Source organism: Macaca mulatta, chromosome 5 (assembly GCF_049350105.2).
Source record: "Macaca mulatta isolate MMU2019108-1 chromosome 5, T2T-MMU8v2.0, whole genome shotgun sequence".
NCBI lineage: Eukaryota > Metazoa > Chordata > Mammalia > Primates > Cercopithecidae > Macaca > Macaca mulatta.
In genome coordinates this window covers 77,189,996-77,209,244 of record NC_133410.1, presented here as the reverse complement: position 1 = coordinate 77,209,244, position 19,249 = coordinate 77,189,996, and the positions used below count along the sequence as shown (strand labels likewise).

The window sequence follows — 19,249 nt, the reverse complement described above, 5'->3', positions numbered from 1 at the left end:
AGTCACCGTACTAAAAAAAGTCACATACTAAAAAGGATAGGAACCTAATGAAAAATGTAGCTCAGTTTTGTACATGTCAGATGGTTAAGAAATATGTCAGTACAATAAATATGACACTTTGCCTTGAAAAAGTCCTGAAATTTGCCTGTGGACTTGGATGTTGGAAGGGTTGCAATTTGTGCGGTGATGGAAGAAGAGTCATCTGAAATCGGACAGAAACCTGTAACACTGCATGTTGATGGGCATAGGCATATTTCATAATCACTGGATACCTTAGTGATCTGAAGTATCCAGAAGATATTTGGGGTTATGTGTGTATGTGTTTTGTCTTATTTCTACACACTTCAGTTCAGCTGGGTGCAGCTTTCTACATTCTCCTAGTGTAAACTTGTCCAACCTGTGGCCTGGAGGCCACATGCAGCCCAGAATGACTTTGAATGCAGCCAGCCCCACATAAAGTCATAAACTTTCTTAAAACATTATAAGATTTTTTTTTGATTTATTTTTATAGCTATCGTTAGTGTTAGTGTATTTTATGTGTGGCCCAAGACAGTTCTTCTTCCAGTGTGGCCCAGGGAAAACAAAAGACTGGACACTCCTGACCTACTGTTTCTCACAGGGTGAGATAACATATGCCAATCACGTTGAAACAAATTTGCACTTTCAGAACAAAGGTGATTGCAGGACTGACTCTAGAGCATTAAGAGATCACTGTCCTTTATCTGTACTTTCAAAATCCCAAAAGTCCTTTGTAAGTTTAACACAAATTTATTTGTTAGCAAAGCTTAATGTGAATACTGATGTTTTCCTAAAATGTTGCATTTTGATTATTAAAGTGCTGTCATAGACCCCATGAGTTTCTGAATATACCTGTATAGAGTTGGAAAAATTCTGATTTCCAAAACACATCTGGCCCTAAGGGAAGAGGGAATGGGTCTATGTTGTTGAGCGTCTGTTGTTGAGCGTCTGGTTTGTGTCAGGCATTATCATGGGTGCTGCAGATGCAGAGACACACAAGGCACAGTCCCTGGGAGACCCAGGGAACTCAAAGTCTAGGAGGGGCTACTACACTCTTTGTGCTGTTGTGGTAGATGTCTGTACTATGCACAAGCAGAGGACAGAAGAAAGAGTCATTCTTTCTAGCCAAAGTGTTCAAGGCAGGCTTTCTAGAGAATGTGACACCTGGATTGTGTTTGCGGGGAGTGGTTAGGAGTTCTCTAGGCAAAGGAGAAGGTCATTCCAGGTAGAAGAAAATGTGTAAAGGTGCAAAGGCACAGTTACAAAACAGCAGGTCCAAAGTCATCTCTTAAATGTCACACATCTATAACATGGTGTATTAGTTTGTGAGGGCTGCCATAACAAAGTACCACAGACTAGGCAGCTTAAACAACACAAATTTATATATTTGTAGTTCTGGAGGCAAAAGTTCAAGATCAAGGTGTTGGCAGCAATGATTCCTTCTGAGGCCTCTTTCCTTGGTTTGTAGATGGCCATCTTATCCTATGTCTTTATATTGCCTTCCCTCAGTATGTGTCTGTGTCCTAATCTCCTCTTATGAGAGCACCTGTCATATTGAATTAGGGCCCACCCTACCTAGCTTATTTAACTTAATTACCTTTTAAAGACCCTATCTCCAAATATTTGCATTTGGAGGTGCTGGGAGTTAGGACTTTAAAATATGAAATTTGGAAGGAATATTTAAAAAATATTTTTTAAAGATGAATTCACACATGGGCTGGCACAAGAGAAGCATGAGCAAAGCACAAAGAAGCTGGAGGACGGTGTGATGAATTATCACTGGAGTTGAGGGCTTGGGAAAACTTTAAGGACATAGGTCTTGAAGAATGAGTAGAATTTCATCACGTTGAGTTGTGCCCGATCTCTCTCTATGTGTTAGTCTGTTGTCACACTGCTATAAAGACATACCTGAGACTGGGTAATTTATGGAGAAAAGAGGTTTAATTGACTCACAGTTTTACAGGATGTACAGAAAGCATGGCTGGGGAGGCCTCAGGAAACTTACAATCATGGCACAAGGCAAAGGGGAAACAGGCACATCTTCACATGCTGACAGGAGAGAGAGCGAAGGGAAAAATGATACACACTTTTAAACCTTATCAGATCTTATGAGAACTCACTCACTATCAAGAGAACAGCAAGGGAGAAATCTGCCCCCATGGTTCAGCCATCTCCCACCAGGCCCCACCTCCAACACTCGGGATCACAGTTCAACATGAGATTTGAACGGGGACAGAGCTAAATCATATCACTCCCCTACTACAAAACCCCATTATAGTAGTCCCCCTGAATAAAGTCTACCTTATGCTTAAAAAAAAAAAAAAGAGAGAGAGAATTTCATCACGTTGAAAAGGAAGCAAATCCACGTTTTAGGCCTGTGTTAGAAGCCTAACCACATATACCACATACACCACGTATGCCATAGCCTATGCACCTAAATGTCCAGGACCTGGTATTCCCTGAAAGGGGCTGGTCCCCATGTTCTCTGCCTCTGACCCCTGACTTGTGCAAGCCACAGTCTCTGCTGCCCCTGGGCCTCTCACCATCTGTTTAGGGACCTCCTACGCCTTCTAAAAGAATAGTGATCTTGTCTCTTCATTTTCTGAATCAGCACAGCAGTGAATATCTATTGGGGGAACCAGCCCCCAGTATTTCAACGTAGGTTCTTTTCTATTTTCCCCAAGTGTTGGCCAGTCTGAGAAATAAAGGGAAAGAGTACAAAAGAGAGAAATTTTAAAGCTGGGTGTCCGGGGGAGACATCACATGTCAACAGGTTCTGTGATGTCCTCTGAGCCGTAAAACCAGCAAGTTTTTATTAGTAATTTTCAAAGGAGAGGGAGTGTACGCATAGAGTGTGGGTCACAGAGATCACATGCTTCAGGGGCAACAAAAGATCACAAGGCAGTAGGTCAGGGTAAGATCACAAGGTCGGGGCAAAACTAGAATCCCTAATGAACTTCCATGTCCTGCTGTGCATGTATTGTCATTGATAAACATCTTAACAGGGTTCAAGAGAGAGAACTGGTCTGACTAGAATTCGCCAGGCTGGAATTTCCTAATCCTAGCAAGCCTGGGGGCGCTGCAGGAGACCAGGACGTGTTTCATCCCTTATCTGAAACTGCATAAGGCACACACCCCCAGAGCGGCTATTTTAGAGCCCCCCCCCCCATGCATTCTTTTCCCAGGGCTGTTAATTATTAATATTCCTTACTGGGGAAAGAATTCAGCAATATTTCTCTTACCCATTTTCAGTAATAAGAGAAATATGGCTCTGTCCTGCCTGGCTCCCAGGCAGTCAGGCCCAGTGGTTATCTCCCTTGTTCCCTGAACATCACTGTTATCCTGTTCCTTTTTCAAGGTGCCGAGATTTCATATTGTTCAAACACACATGCTTTACGAACAATTTGTGCAGTTAACGCAATCATCACAGGGTCCTGAGGCGACCATACATCCTCAGTTTATGAAGATGACGGGATTAAGAGATTAAAGTAACGACAGGCATAGGAGATTATAAGAGTATTGATTGGGGAAGTGATAAATGTCCATGAAATCTTCACAATTTATGTTCAGAGATTGCAGTAAAGACAAGTGTAAGAAATTATAAAAGTATTAACTTGGAGAACTAACAAATGTCCATGAAATCTTCACAATTTATGTTCTTCTGTCATGGCCTCAGCAGGTCCCTCTGTTCAGAGTCCATGACTTCCCATAACAATTTCCTCCACACTTCCCCCAGAAAAGGAGAAAACCATTTCTTCTTTCCTCTTGTCACTGGAAAAGCTGCCATGCTCACCTTCCCTCATGTTTCCTGGAAGTAGAGTCTCAGTCCTCAGTCTTGCCATAGCATGGCCCTGGGGAGCACAGCCTATCTGACATGTGGCCAGCTCCTCCGTCATAACGGAAATGTGCTGGGATTATGGGGCCCAGCAAAACTCTGCCAGCCACAGAGGACTTGTGCGTGCCAGTGTATGTCTAGTCATTTTTCTTAGCAGTTTCTTCTCAGAAGTATTCAGATATTCCAGAGCTAAGAAAAGGATCACAAAATTCTCCTTAGTAAAATTATAGGATTCAGGCCATTGTTGTATACATGTTTGAAATCAGAAGTTGAAATAAACATTATTTAACCAAAGTAGTCCAAAATGCTTGTCAACTCATTCATCTTTACTGAGCAGTGTGCTCAGGGGTATAGAGGAGAGGGGGGTGTGTGTGTGTGTATGAAATATATGGTACCAAAGAAAAGAAAAGATGTTTGAAAGAAATAATGAAGGCTGTTTCCCAAAGTGTGTTCACAGGAACCCTAGTCTCACTGGTTGTTGAGAAAGTCAAGTTTCCACGGCCGAACAAGGCTTCTGAGGCTGAAATTCCAAACAAGTTTAGGAAGCCCTGCATATCCTCTGCTCTTTTGGAGAGCAAATGTGATAATGGCATATTAAAGACTCTGAAAGGTCCCATAGAAAACAAACAGATTTAACTTTATTTTACCTGGATTCTCAAAAATGTACTGGTACCAACCCATAGGGCACATTCTGATAAATCCCAGAGTAAGACATTTATGATGCTTAAAAGGGACTCTCATAGCACATTTCTGTTCCTCACTCGGGAGCATAACCTAGAAATCCAGTGCAGAGGAATTGGATGCTTTCATTATTTTAGGTTTAGAAACTAAAATGTAGGAATTGCATCCTTATGACAAATGGAAAATGAATCAGATTTGCTTGACTTGCCTAGTGATTTTTAATTTTTAGAATCTTCTATATAAACTAGTAATTACTATGATGCAGCCATCAAATGGTATGTAATTATACCCTTGAAATAATGGATAATGATCACTTTTTTAAGTGAAAAAAAAAAGAACTAAAGTAATTATTGGATGATGAAAATAAATTAATTCAATTCAGTACTTAAAAAATGAAAATTACTGTGATCCCTGAAGCAGTATAGATGCATATATAAGTACTTTCATATGGAAAATTACAACAGAAAAATGCTGAAAGATTAAGAAAATGTGGCAAACACTGCCTTTTTTCCTATAAATTCAATCTTACGCTTAAGATGGCAAATTTCTAGAGAGGCTGGTAAGCAGATGTTTCATAGCTAGTAAAAGATGGGATCAGGATTTAAGACAAGTCCTCTTGTCTCTAGGACCCACATACTTAACCCTTAACTAGAGCTGCAGTGAGAACAAATAAATTGATAGTGACATTTCTTCCCTCCTGTCCCCTTCTTGCCACTGCCCAACCACCTAACAAAAGTAAATTTTATGTTGTTAAAGTAAAAAAATGCCATCTTAAATACTACAATGTTGGAGAACACTTTGCTAAACTATACTTCTGTATGGCAGTTGTTCTGGAATATTTCCCATTAGCATTGCAGAAGTGCTCTGTTTCACTACATTGTTAAAATTGCTTCCATCTTTTAGGCCCCATCTGTGTACCACAAAAACATTCACATCAGCAGTTGTTATTTATCAAGAAAATAGCTGCTACTGATGACCATGCACTTAAACCAGTTGATTCTGTGAAGACAAACTGCTAATACTCCCCCAGCATCATAAACTGATCATAAAATAGTTTATCTAGTGGTTGCTAATAGACACATGCTCAGGTTTTCATAATGGTCATGCAACATAGGACTGTAGAGCTTTGAGAACTTGCTTTTTTGACCTGAGAGATCTTATATTTGAGAATATCAATTGGGGAATCAAATAAGAGTATAACTCATTCCCTAGTTTATAAAATTTTATTTCCTATTAATGTCACTTAAGTTTTGCTGCCTGAATGTAGGATGGGCTGAAATGTAATTTCTGAGTTTTTTTGTGAAGTCAATGCTAGAAAATTCATCAAGTGCCACAGTCAATAATAAAATAACGATTAAATACACTTTTAAATTTATTTAAGATTTAAAGATATTTCTGGTGGAAAGTGTATTACTAATTTTGGAAATGAGGAAGGGGAAATTATTTTTCATAAATGAGATGTCACCAAACACTAATAAGACTTTGGAGCAGAGTTTTAACAATAGCATCTATGTTCTGAGTCCTCCTTTGAAGGGAAATTGGTGTTTGTAGTACTTAGAACCTCTTTTTTTCTTATGGTAAGAAGGATTGGTTGGTGGGTGGAGAATCCAGTTAGGTTTTACTGTTCATTTACCTTCCTGATAATAACTAAGGCATTGCTGAAACAGCGTTCCCATGTGATTATAAGTGCACTGTCTGACACTTGGACTTTGTTCCATTTTCCAGGGTGATGCGTGTGTACTTGTGTCAAGTTATTTCCCATACTAAGTGTGACACAGAATGATAGGGAGCCTTTTTGTTAAACAGTCTTCAAGTAGGCTAGCTCTATAAATGGGCCACCTGAAGGAGGCCATTCTCTGCTGCCAAAACCCTCCCAGTTCTCAGAACTAAGGCTTCCAAATGATGGCACCCTCTCCCAGCCTTTTTCTCATCCTTGTGTGTGTATTCAGCTCCTTCCGGAGCCTGTTCACTTTCTGTTTCCCCCGACAATATGACCAGTGCAGCAAATAGTTTATATAGTAGATGCCACCATTCACAACAGTGAGGTGACACAGAGGACCTCATCAACCCTCCTAGCTGACATGCAGAGATTACCTGTTGGTTAAATAGATGAGTAAACTGTTTAGAAAACTATAATTTAATATCTTTGTTTAGAGTTAACTCAAATTAAAGCTTAACTGAACATTATCAAATTCCCCTAACTTTATGGCAGTGATGAACTTTTTTTCTAATCAATAAATTCTAACATAATCTACAATTCTCTGCTTATCTCAAAAGCTGAATCTGCAGATCCAGGCTGGGATAATAATGTTATAATTGATATTCTTATAATGTTGCTGTTGTGTTTTGGAATATTTCTGATGAGAAATTTTGGGGTTATAGTCAAGGAGCAGTGTTGGGTAAAAAAAGAAGCAATTGTAAAAAAAAATTATTTTTAAAAAGATAGAAATTTGGGAGTTTGATATTTAATGGTGAAAAGGCAACTGATAGAAGAGGAAAAATAATTTTACCTTGGAAATAAGTGGAATATAATATAAATAGCCATTTGACCACTTACCGTGATGCTGCCAAACTAGAAATCAGGCATTGTTTACATGTTTTCAGCCTCGGACAGTCATAGAGAAAGTTTTCAATTAATACATCAGTCATTGCCAAAGATCAGTTATAGAATAGTGCAATAATGATACCTGTGGTGCCTTACAGAATGTTTTTAAATTTAAATTTAAAAAAATCAACCTTTGTAAGGACATTCTTTTAACACATGCCTAATGCTCTTGGATGATCTTCAGAAACTACTGATTATAGTTCTTAAATATTATTCATTGGAGATTTTACTGATAACAACCTAAAGTAGTTGTCATGAAAGTCACTGGCCTATATTTACTCCTGAATAAATAACCAATGAAAAGATACAAACATTCTGAAATCAAACCCTCCATTTTTTTAAACCATTTTAAAATGATATCTCAATTGTATTAGATGATGTGTTAGGCCGTTCTTGCATTGTTATAAAGAAATTCCTGAAACTGGGTAATTTATAAAGAAAAGAGGTGACCAGGCACGGTGGCTCATGCCTGTAATCCCAGCACTTTGGGAGGCCGAAGTGGGCAGATTAATTGAGGTCAGGAGTTGGAGATCGGCCTGGTCAACACAGTGATACCCCGTCTCTACTAAAAATATAAAAATTAACCGGGGGGTGGCCTATGCCTGTAATCCCAGCTACTCAGGAAGCTGAGGCACGAGAATTGCTTGAACCCAGAAGGCTCACAGGAGATTACAGTGAGCCAAGATAGCGCCACTGCACTCCAACCAGGGCGACAGAGTGAGACCCTGTCGCAAAGTTAAAAAAAAAAAAAAAAAATTAATTGGCCTACAGTTCTACAGACTGTACAGGAAGCATGGCGCCAACATCTGTTTGCCTTCTGTGGAGGCTTCAGGGAGCTCTACAGGGCGAAAGGCAAAGCAGGAACAGGCAAGACACATGGCAAAAGCAGGAGCAAGGTTAGAGGGAGGTGCCACACTTTTTTTTTTTTTTTTTTGAGACAGAGTCTCGCTGTGTCACCCAGGCTGGAGTACAGTGGCATGATCTCTGCTCACTACAACCTTTCAGGTTTGAGTGATTCTCCTGCCTCAGTCTCCTAAGTAGCTGGGACTACAGGCACACGCCACCACACCTGGCTAATTTTGTAAGTGCCACACTTTTAAGCAACCAGATCTCACAATAACTCACTCAATATCACGAGGACAGCACCAGGCCATGAGGGATCCACCCCCATGATCCAGTCACTTCCCACCAAGCCCCGCTTCCAACATTGGGGATTACAATTCAACATGAGATCTAGAGGGAACAACATCTAAACTATATCACACACTTTCCTGTCTTCCAAATAATACACAGTAAAAATAATTTAACTCTTTTTTTGTATGCACCTAGCACAATGCCTATGTATAGCAGGTATCTCATATGTTTTAAATATCCTTTCCTTTAAATGTGATCTGACACAACATCGTTTTTGGGGACCACTGATGTTGGAGGCTCTGTTTGCATCTGTACTAATGCTCCCAGATGGTTGTCTTTTTGTAATTGGTTATTATTCTGTCTGCATCCTCAGCACCTTATGCCACTGCTTAGGATACAATAGTTTGAACCACTTCTTCTCTTCAAATTTTCTTTTTCTTTTTTTTATTTTTTAGAGATGGGGTCTCATATTGCCCAGGGTGGTCTTGAACTCTCGGGCTCAAATGATCCTCCCACTTCAGCCTCCCGAGTAACTGAGATTACAGGCGTGAGCCACCACATCTGGCAGCACTTCAAATTTTCTGTGACATCTCAGTAAGGCCAGAATTGAAGATCACAGAGGAAATGAGATGTCTGGCTTGTTTCCTCACTGACCTCATTTGTGTGCCTGGATTCCTCTATGGATCTGGCCAGCAAAGCTCTGGGGCCTCTGATAGTCAGCTGAGTGGAAGGTGAGGGGAGTTGTGTCTGTGCATTTTGTGCAGGTGTTCTTCAGTTCTCATTGTGAGCTTCTATCTTTACTTCTCTCTCAAAACTTCTGACTCCCTCTTCAAAGATATGTTTCCTGTGATATAGGCATGCTATTTTATCTCTTCATGTCTCAGGTTCCTCATCTGTAAAATGGGCATGTTATTAATAGTGTCAACGTAATAGGATTGTTGTGAGGATTAACTGAGTTGGTATTTATAAAGTTCTTAGAGCCGTGATACATAGTAAGGGTTAAAACATGTTTTTAGGCCAGGCCCAGTGGTTCACGCCTGTAATCCCAGCACTTTGGGAGGCCGAGGCGGGCAGATCATTTGAGGTCAGGAGTTCAAAACCAGCCTGGCCAACATGGTGAAACACCATCTCTACTAAAAACACACACACACACACACAGTTAGCCAGGCATGGTGGCAGGCACCTGTGATCCCAGCTACTCAGGAGGCTGAGACAGAAGAATCACTTGAACCCGGGAGGCAGAGGTTGCAGGGAGCCAAGATCGTGCCATTGCACTCTAGCTTGGGGGACAAGAGTGAAACTCCCATCTCAAAAAAAAAAAAAAAAAAAAGTTTCTTAAAATAGTTGTCAGACCACTAGAAAAGTGGCTCTTTAAGTTTCTTTAAAAAAAAGGAAGGATCCAGGAAGATGCTGCTTCTGGTAGAGGGTGACTTACACTTTCTTTTCCAAGGAGAGAGTAGAATAATGTGAAGGAACTTGTATCCAAAGGCGGAGGACTGAAAGGTATTACCTAAAATGCCCCTAACAAATGTTGGCAGCAATCCTAGGTCCTGACTAATGAAGTAATATATGGAAAGATGTTCATAGCAACTCCTTTGGGGCTCTTCATAGTAGATTTTAAAAAGAGACAAGGGAAATAAACTGGAAATATATGGGGATAGAGGGAATTAGGGGGCAAAACTTAACGCCAAGAGTTGGCAGTTATATTCTGTATCTAATAAAGGCCAAAACAGAATGATCCTCAAACTGGAGATATGTAAGATAAAGATAAAAATATTTTTAAAAAACCCACCTGTCTGACTTAAGTGTTTTTCTCAGCATCTTCCATGGAGAAGGGCATTTGGCTATCTGCTTTGTTAAAGAAAGCAGACACTGCCTTATTGCATGTGCAAAGAGGTGCTGTGCTGGCCACCATCAAGCTTGAAATCTTTTCTTTTTCTTTTTTATTTTATTTATTTATTTATTTATTGAGACAGGGTCTTACTCTGTTGCTCAGACTGGAGTGCAGTGGTGTGATCACAGCTCACTGCAGCCTCAACTTCCCGGGCTCAATCAATCCTCCAGCCTCAGCTTCCTAAGTAGCCGAGACTAAAGGCGTGCACCACCAACCCGACTAATTTTCTTATATTTTGTAGAGATGGGATCTCACTATGTTGCCCAGGCTAGTCTCAAACTCCTGGGCTGAAATGCTTCTCCCACCTCAGCCTCCCAAAGTGTTGGGATCACAGGTATGAGCCACCATGCCCTGGCCACTTGGAACCTCTTCTTGTTCTCCCCAGATGTTTCTTGGGAGCCTGGAGGACAGAAGATTCACCATGCCTTTGGCTCGTGCTCTGCCTCACTGTGCATGGATTGCACTGGGGCTGGCTCTGACATTCCTGGCACAGGGCTTGGTTGCTCATTCAGGCTGATGGCCGCCCTTTGCCCTGTCTCCTTTGGCTGGAGGCAGCTGGGTTATAATTTGCTCCTTAGGCTTGGAAATGCAGTCCTGCCGCACTGCAGCGTGTGTTTATTTTATAATCCACAGACAAGAAGAAGGGAGGCAAATTCCAGCCCTTTAAGAAGTTGTTTGGCAAAAGGAAAAAGAAAGACCCTTCGTTCTTCCGGGCGCAGTCGGTGGGGAAGAGGAGTTACTCTCACCAGAGTGTCAGCAATGGGACCTTCTCTTCGGATGAGGAGACCCTGGAAGACAACCTAAGGTAATAACTTGCACTTTATTTTCAGATCTTTGGTGGAGTCCTGGGGTGGGGAATGGGATCCCAAAGGAGATAGGTGCTGTTTTTGGTTCCAGGAGACAAGAACAGAATCACAAACGGGGCAGGGCATTGGGATCACTCCTGTAATCCCAACACTTTGGGAGGTTGAAATGGGCAGATCACTTGAAGTCAGGGGTTCGAGGCCAGCCTAGGCAACATGGGAAAACCCCATTTCTATTAAGAAAATACAAAAAAAAATTAGCCAGGTGTAGTGGTGTGCATCTGTAATCCCAGCTACTGAGGAGGATGAGGCACAAGAATCACTTGTGGAGGGAGGTGGAGGTTGCAGTGAGCTGAGATCATGCCACTGTACTCCAGCCTGGGTGACAGAGTGAGACTCTGCCTCAAAAAAAAAAAAAAAAAAAAAAAAAGGATCACAAATTGGTTCCATCTCTGGGAACGTGGAAGACTTGGTGTATTCTGCATGGAGAAGTCAGTCACCTTGGGGAGTTAGCAAATGAGTCTGACCTCATTTTCTGGGAGTGCACAGGAATTGGCCATTCATTTCACTGCTCTTGTTTGTGGAAGGAGGCAACATTTCACTGGCTTGGCTCACCAGGGTTCCTCAGATTGAAGAAGACTGTATTTCCTTATGCCATTGCTTTACAAAGAGAAAGGGTGTCATAGGCTAGACTTTATACTCTTGTTGAGGATGCAGGTTGCTCAGGCACAAGTGGTCACCCCTCATACCCCTGACCATCTCTAGCAACTTCTGGAGCCTGTCTATGATGGAGCTTTTGCCTGCCTCCCTCCCTCCCTCCCTCCCTCCCTCCCTTCCTTCCTTCCTTCTTTCCTTCCTTCCTTCCTTCCTTCCTTCCTTCTTTCCAGCCTTCCTCCCTCTCTCCCTCCCTCCCTCATTTCCTCCTTCTCTCCCTCCCCCACTTCTCCCTTTCTTCCCTTCCTTCCTTCTTTCTTTCCCCGCCTCTTAGAACACAGGTACTAAATCTGGGTGTGACAGTGTCAGGAACTCAGAAAAGTAGGGTCAGGAAGTACTTTCTCACCTGAGTGCTTGGAATTGAAGTCAGAGTCAGAGCTGGTTAAACTCCGAGACTGACAGCTTAGAAACCAGCTCCTCTGAGAAACCTTTTCCGACAACCCCATCTGATTTATTTGCCCTTGCCTGTGTTCTTCTAGCATCGTGTGCCTGGTTTCAGCAGAGAGCTTGTCGCTTTCTATGGAAATTTGATTTGCTTGTCTGTCTTTCTCACTCGACTGTCAGTTTCACGAAGTCAGGGACTAGGTTTCATTCAGCCTTGTATTACGTGCTCAAAAAAAAGTTTTCCGTGAATGCCTGACACTGTATAAGCTAAGCGGAAGGAATAGATGGTATCATCTGTGGTATTCGCACCGTGCTTCAAGGACAGAGACAAAAATATCCTCTGTGGTGTGTGTCAGTAAGTAAATTCCAATGAACACTGCTGTTGTGTCCAGATTACAAAACCCTCAGACCAGAGGTGCACATTAAGTTTTACAGCAAATATTCAGCAACATCATTTGTTAATCCTGATACTGACTCTTTTCCTTGACACTTTGTGTTTATTTTCTATTGTCTTTACTCTGTAGGGTAAGAAAATCATTTAATTTGACACAGGGAAAGATGTAACTGAAAGGAGAGCACAGCTAGTGCCAACTCACTCAGCTGTTGGGATACTGTCGCAGTGAATAGTCAAGGAGTGTGCAGTTTGAATACATTTTGATTTTACTTCAGGTTTTCAGTTGTAAAATAAGAGTGTGAACTTTTTGGCCTCACGGTATCAGGATGAGGAACAGATAGTAAAATGAGAGTAAGTGGCAGTTTAATACAAAATGAGGTCAAGTCTGGAAAGTTCTCCCTTAGAGGGACTGTTCTATGGAAACACAACCCACCCTTTTTATAGTGTAGTAGGTATAGCATAGTTTTGCCAAGTCTGATTTCATGTTGAGCTGTGTTGGACTCTTACAGGAACCTGGACCCTGGAGGTTCTCTTCCCATTTAAGTCTTATATTCTGTTAACTTCTTGGGGTTTTCCTTAAGGTTTTAGGTTTTACAAAGCCTTGGGAAATTCCACATTGGATCAAATAGCTACATTTCTAATAATGTCACCTGTCCTCATTATTGACTCTTGTCTACAAACCTGCATTTATGAGATGTGTCCTATATTCTTATTAAACACTTCTTTTTATAATAAATTCATCTCATAAATAAGGATATAAAAGGATAACTTTGGACTATTAATTTTTTAAATGTCAATTTAAATATTTAAAAAATTAGTGGGTATATACCCAGAGGAGTATAAATCATTTTACCATAAAGCCACACGCATGCAAATGTTCACTGCAGCACCGTTCACAATGGCAAAGACACAGAGTCAACCTAAATACCCATCAGTGACAGATTGGATAAAGAAATGTAGTGCATATGCACCATGGAATACTTTGCAGCCACAAAAAAGAACAAGATCATGTCTTCTGCAGGAACATGGACGGAGCTGGAGGCTACTGTTCTTAGCAAACTAATGCAGGAACAGAAAGCCAAATACCACATGTTCTCGCTTATAAGTGGGAGCTAAATGATGAGAACTCATGAACACAAAGAGGGGAACAACAGACACTGGAATCTACTTGAGTGTGGAGGGTGAGGGGAGGGAGAGGAGCAGAAAAGATAATTTACTGGGCTTAATACCTGAGTGATGAAATAATCTGTACAGCAAACCCCCATGGCGTGAGTTTACCTATGTAACAAACCTTTGTATGTACCCCTGAACCTAAAGTAAAAGTTAAAAAAAAAAAATTAGGATAGAAACACAAGAAGATGTGGCGGCAAGTGCCTTTAATCCCAGCTGCTCGGGAGGCTGAGGCGGGAAGATCATTTGAGCCAGGAGTTCAAGGTTGTAATGCGCTATGATCATGGCTATGAATGGCTACTGCACTCTAGCCTGGACAACATAGAAAAAAAAAGATAGAAACACAGGAAAATAGAAGTAATTTTAAAATATGTATTTATCTTTTCTAGGGAATTGACAATTGCAAAGTAATTTCACCTATAAAGTAAATACTACTTATGTCGATTATGGTATACCAGAGCTTCTAATTATATGCCTTATTTACAGATGGAGAAAATGAAAAATGTTGTTTTCAGAAATTCTTATTTTTAGTTCATGGTTCAATTAACAGACTATTACTTTATGTTGTGTAATGATTCAAAAAATTTTCTGTGCGTTTTATTTGCTATCTCCAAAATGGACAGTTCTTACAAAAGCACAAAACTCAAAGCTCCATTAACATGATTTTGGGTACAGGTTGCAAGAAGGTAGATTTCAGCCCAACGTGAGGGAGAATTTCCTAATTAGAACTGCCTAAAAATGGGAGACTTGGCATGTCCCCAAAAAGATTGAGACCAGTGAAGGTGGGATTTCTGCACTGGGTGGGAATTTAAGGGAGCTGAACTTTAACATCCCGTCAAACTCCCAAGAATCTGTAATTCTAGAAATGTTCCCATGACCAAGAATAGCTCCTTATTGATCTGCTCCTTCTGCCTGAAAATTCCCATTTCCTTTGGGTTTCAAAAGCATTCTTTTCTTTCTCTAGGTTAGAAGCCTTTATCTCTCCTAGGCTGCTGCTTTTAAATTATACATTCCTTGGGAAAAGCAAAGCAATAAAACATGATCCGTTTTTAAGAATCTAATGTGATTTCTTTTCTTAATTAAACACAACTAATATTACATTTCCAAAGGTGTCTTAAAACAGTTGTTAAATTTTAAAAGAGGGAGAGGGTCATCTTGGTAAATAGGTTTGGGGAATTCTGAGCAAAAACAAATTAAATAGGATTCTTTATGTGGGACTCCACAGAACTTTTACTATGGAATGTGTCCTGTGAATCCCTAGGAAGAAGGATGTAGTATGCAGTATTTCAATATTCCTTTGACCATAGACCCTTTTTTCACTGAGAATATCCAATGGCATGTATTAAAGCTACCACTAATTGAAGTTAATACAATGTATTAACTTTTACATAGGTGAACTAATATAATATTTACCACAACTATTTAAGATTTATATTATTATCAACAGTTTATATTATTATCAACAGTTCAAAGATGAGAAAACTAAGGCTAGCAAGTAATTTGCCTAAGGCCATACAGCTTATAAATCCCTGAGCCACTATTCAAGCAATAAAGAGTGCATTCTTAAGCATCCACTACTGTGCCTCTCAAGGAGGCTGCAGCCTCACTAGGGAGTTACTCATATGGCCCTGCATCATCATACTGGTCCTGAGTCACTAGGCTCAGATGTCTGCCTACCTCCAGCTGCCTGATTGAGGCTCTGTTACTTACTGGGATTCTACTTGTCCTACTTCCAGTTTCTACTGAACACCCAGTGTTTGTTACATCATGCATAACAACAACACTTTATATTAAGTGCCAGATGTAAGCACAGCGAGATGTGAAGGGGTTCTGGAAAGGATGAGCTCACTTGGACTGGAACAGTCGGGAAAAGGTTCAGGATTGAGGAGGCCTTGAGCTGGCTCCAAATGATGGGCAGGACGTGGAGTAGCTGAGAGGGAAGGCATGAACCTGTCAGATAATGGCATAAGCAGAAATTTTCATGGAAGAAGGAATATGACAAATAGAATAGGAGGGAACTTTCCAACTCTGTGAGGCCAGTGTTATCCTGATACTAAAATCAGGCAAAGATATCACAAGAAAAAAACTCCACAGACCTATATCCTTTATGATAATAGACACAAAAATGCTTAAGAAAAAACTAGTAGCCTGAATCCAACAACATGTAAGAATGATTAAGTAGCATGACCAAATGGAATTTATCCCAGGAGTGCAAGGTTGGTTTAACATACAAAAGCCAATCAATGTAATATACCATATTAATAAAATAAAGGATAAAAACCACATGATCATCTCAATAAATGCAGAAAAACTATTTGACAAGATCCAACATCCTTTCACGATTTATAAAAAAAAAAAAAAAAAAAAAAAAAAGACAACACTGGAAATAGAAGGAAACTCCTTCAACTTGATAAACAGCATCTGAAAAATCCACAGCTAATATCATATTTAATGATGAAAAATGAATGTGATCCCCTTAAGATCAGGAACAAAACAAGGGTTTCTTATCTCATTCCTTCTATTCAACACTGTATTCTACAGTACTATATTGTTGGCTATAGCTGGGACAATTAGAAAAGAAAAAGAAATAAGAGGCATTCATCTTAGAAATGAAGAAGTAAAACTGTATTTGTAGATGCCATGATTGTATATATAGAAAGTCCTAAGGAATACACACACAGAAAGCTATTAGACTAATAAACAAGATTGTGCAAGGTTATAGGATGCAAGATTGGAGTTTTTGGAATATCAATTGTATTTCCGTACTCTAGCAATTTATAATCTAAAAATGACCTTAGGAAAACAATTCCATTTACATAGCATCAAAAAGAATAAACTACTTAGGAATAAGTTTAACCAAGGAAGTGAAAGACTTGTACACTAAAAATGGCAAAATAGCATTGAAAGAAATTAGGGAAGACTGAAATGATGGAAAGACATCCCATGTTCGTGGCCTGGAAAACATAATATTGTTAAGATGACAGTACTCCCCAAATTGAGCTACAGAGTCCATGTGGTCCCCATCAAAATCCCAGCTGTCTTTTTTTCCCCCAGAAATTAGCAAGTGGATCCTAAAATTCATATGGAATTGCAGGGGACCCAGAAAAGCCAAAACATTATTGAAAAAGGAGAACAAAGATGGAAGACTCACACTTTCTATTTAAAACACTTACTACAAAGCTACAGTAATCTAAACTGTGCGGTACTGGTATAAGGATAGATATATAGACAATGGAATTGAATTGAGAGTCCAGAAATAAACTCTTACATTTGTGGTCAATCGATTTTCAGTAAGTGCTAAGACAATTCAATGGGCAAAGAAGAGTTTTTCAACAAATATTTCCGAGACAATTGGGTAGCCACATGGACAAGAATGAAATTGGACCCCTTTTTACATCATATACAAAAATTAACTCAAAATGGATCACAGACCTATATGTAAGAATTAAAATTATAGCCGGGCGCAGTGGCTCAAGCCTGTAATCCCAGCACTTTGGGAGGCTGAGATGGGCGGATCACAGGGTCAGGAGATCGAGACCATCCTGGCTAACACGGTGAAACCCCGTCTCTACTAAAAAATACAAAAAAACTAGCCGGGTGAGGTGGCAGGTGCCTGTAGTCCCAGCTACTCGGGAGGCTGAGGCAGGAGAATGGCCTGAACCCGGGAGGCGGAGCTTGCAGTGAGGTGAGATCCGGCCACTGCACTCCAGCCTGGGCGACAGAGCGAGACTCCATCTCAAAAAAAAAAAAAAAAGAATTAAAATTATAAAACTCTTAAAAGAAAAAGTAAATTTCTACGACCTTGAATTAGGCAGTGGTTTTTTAGGTACCAAAAGCACAAGCGACAAATGGAAAAACAGAAAAGTTGGATTACATCAAAATTAAATTTTGTGTTACAAATGATACAATCAAGAAAGTTGTAAAACAATCCACAGAATGGATGGAAATATTTGTAAATCATATTCAGAATAGGTAAAAATAAAAAACGAAACTCCCACAACTCAATAATAAAATGACCTTCTCTCCCAGTTTTTTTAATGAGCAAAGGATTCGAATAGACATCACTCCACAAAAGTTATAAAAATATCAATTAACACATTAACCATGCTTGCTCAACATCATTAGCCACCAGGGAAGTGCAAATCAAAACCACAAACAAGATACTATTTCACACCCATTAGGAAGGCTACAACCAAAAAAGACAGACAATAACAAGTGTTGATGAAGATATGTAGGGATTGGAACCCTCACACATTGCTGGTGGGAATATAAAATATTAAAGGTTTAGGGTAATTTTTAGTCCTGATCCCATACCTTCACTTTATAAATGGGGAAAACAGGCTCAAAGAGGTGACAGTGCTATTAATGTTAGAAATGTGACTACAATCCAAGCCTGCCCATTTTGCACATGGTAGTGCTTTTTTCTTGAATAGCCCCATTCCCCATGTTCACCTCCTTCCTTTGTCTAATTCCTCTCCATCCTTGAGTTTTCTGCACAAATGTGCCTTCTTTTTTTTTTTTTTTTTTTTTTTTTTTTGAGACGGAGTCTTGCTCTGTCACCCAGGCTGGAGTGCAGTGGCCGGATCTCAGCTCACTGCAAGCTCCGCCTCCCGGGTTTACGCCATTCTCCTGCCTCAGCCTCCCGAGTAGCTGGGACTACAGGCGCCCGCCACCTCGCCCGGCTATTTTTTTGTATTTTTTAGTAGAGACGGGGTTTCACCGTGTTAGCCGGGATCGTCTCTCGATCTCCTGACCTCGTGATCCGCCCATCTCGGCCTCCCAAAGTGCTGGGATTACAGGCTTGAGCCACCGCGCCTGGCCAAATGTGCCTTCTTTAGGAGAGCAAGCTTTCTCTGATTCCCTCAGCCTAGATCAGGCCCCTCCCCCTGACATTGTTCTCACAGCTTCCTTGACCTTTCCCTAAAAGTAAGCCTTGTGACTTGCCATTGATTGTATTTCCAGCCTCTAACGCTGGGCCTGGCACATAGCAGCTATTCAGTAAGCATTTATTCAGTGAATGAATGCATGATTATTGTTCTTCGCCATACTGACTTTTCCCACTGGACAAGTCAGTGTTCATCTAATTTGGCCTCCAGTTTCCCACCTTGGTAAAGAGTATCACAGTCCCTCTGACCTGCTGGAAAAGGAAGAATCCACAGTTGGTGTCATGAGACATCATGTCACCAGTGAAATTATAGTGAAGTTCAGGTTCCCGGCTTATCCTTGTGTGCATTGATTCACCTGATCTTGCTGCTTTTCAGAGGATGAAGTCAGAAAGGACCTGTTATACTTGATTGTTTATCCTCTATCCTTAGGAACATGGAATGTGCTGAAATTGAATAGGGAATGGTGAAAAGGTGCAAATAAATAAATAAAATTAGGGATTTTATTTAAATAAAAATTAAATAAAAATTAGGGACTAAGCAGGAAAATCAACAGAGCTGAGCTGAAGAAGTCTAGAGAAAAAGAAGGTTGATGAATCAGTTATAGCAGGGGTCCCCAACCCCCAGGTGGTGAACCAGTACTGGTCTGTGGCCTGTTAGGAACCAGGCCGCACAGCAGGAGGTAAGTGGCAGGCAAGGGGGCGTTACTGCCTGAGCTCCACCTCCTATCAGCT

At 40.6% G+C, this 19,249-nt stretch overlaps 1 protein-coding gene across 3 annotated transcripts in view; it reads left to right on the top strand.

Moving 5' to 3' along the window:
* The window catches only part of CRACD (capping protein inhibiting regulator of actin dynamics), a 280,229-nt gene that overhangs the window by 211,741 nt on the left and 49,239 nt on the right, over positions 1-19,249 (top strand). For 2 of the 3 annotated variants that reach the window (XM_015138665.3, XM_015138663.3), the window contains exon 3: positions 10,801-10,972. The gene's annotated coding sequence lies outside the window, so the exon portion shown is untranslated. Of the gene's footprint in view, positions 1-10,795; positions 10,973-19,249 lie in introns of those variants that run through there. The other variant, XM_015138664.3, reaches the window with a different exon arrangement.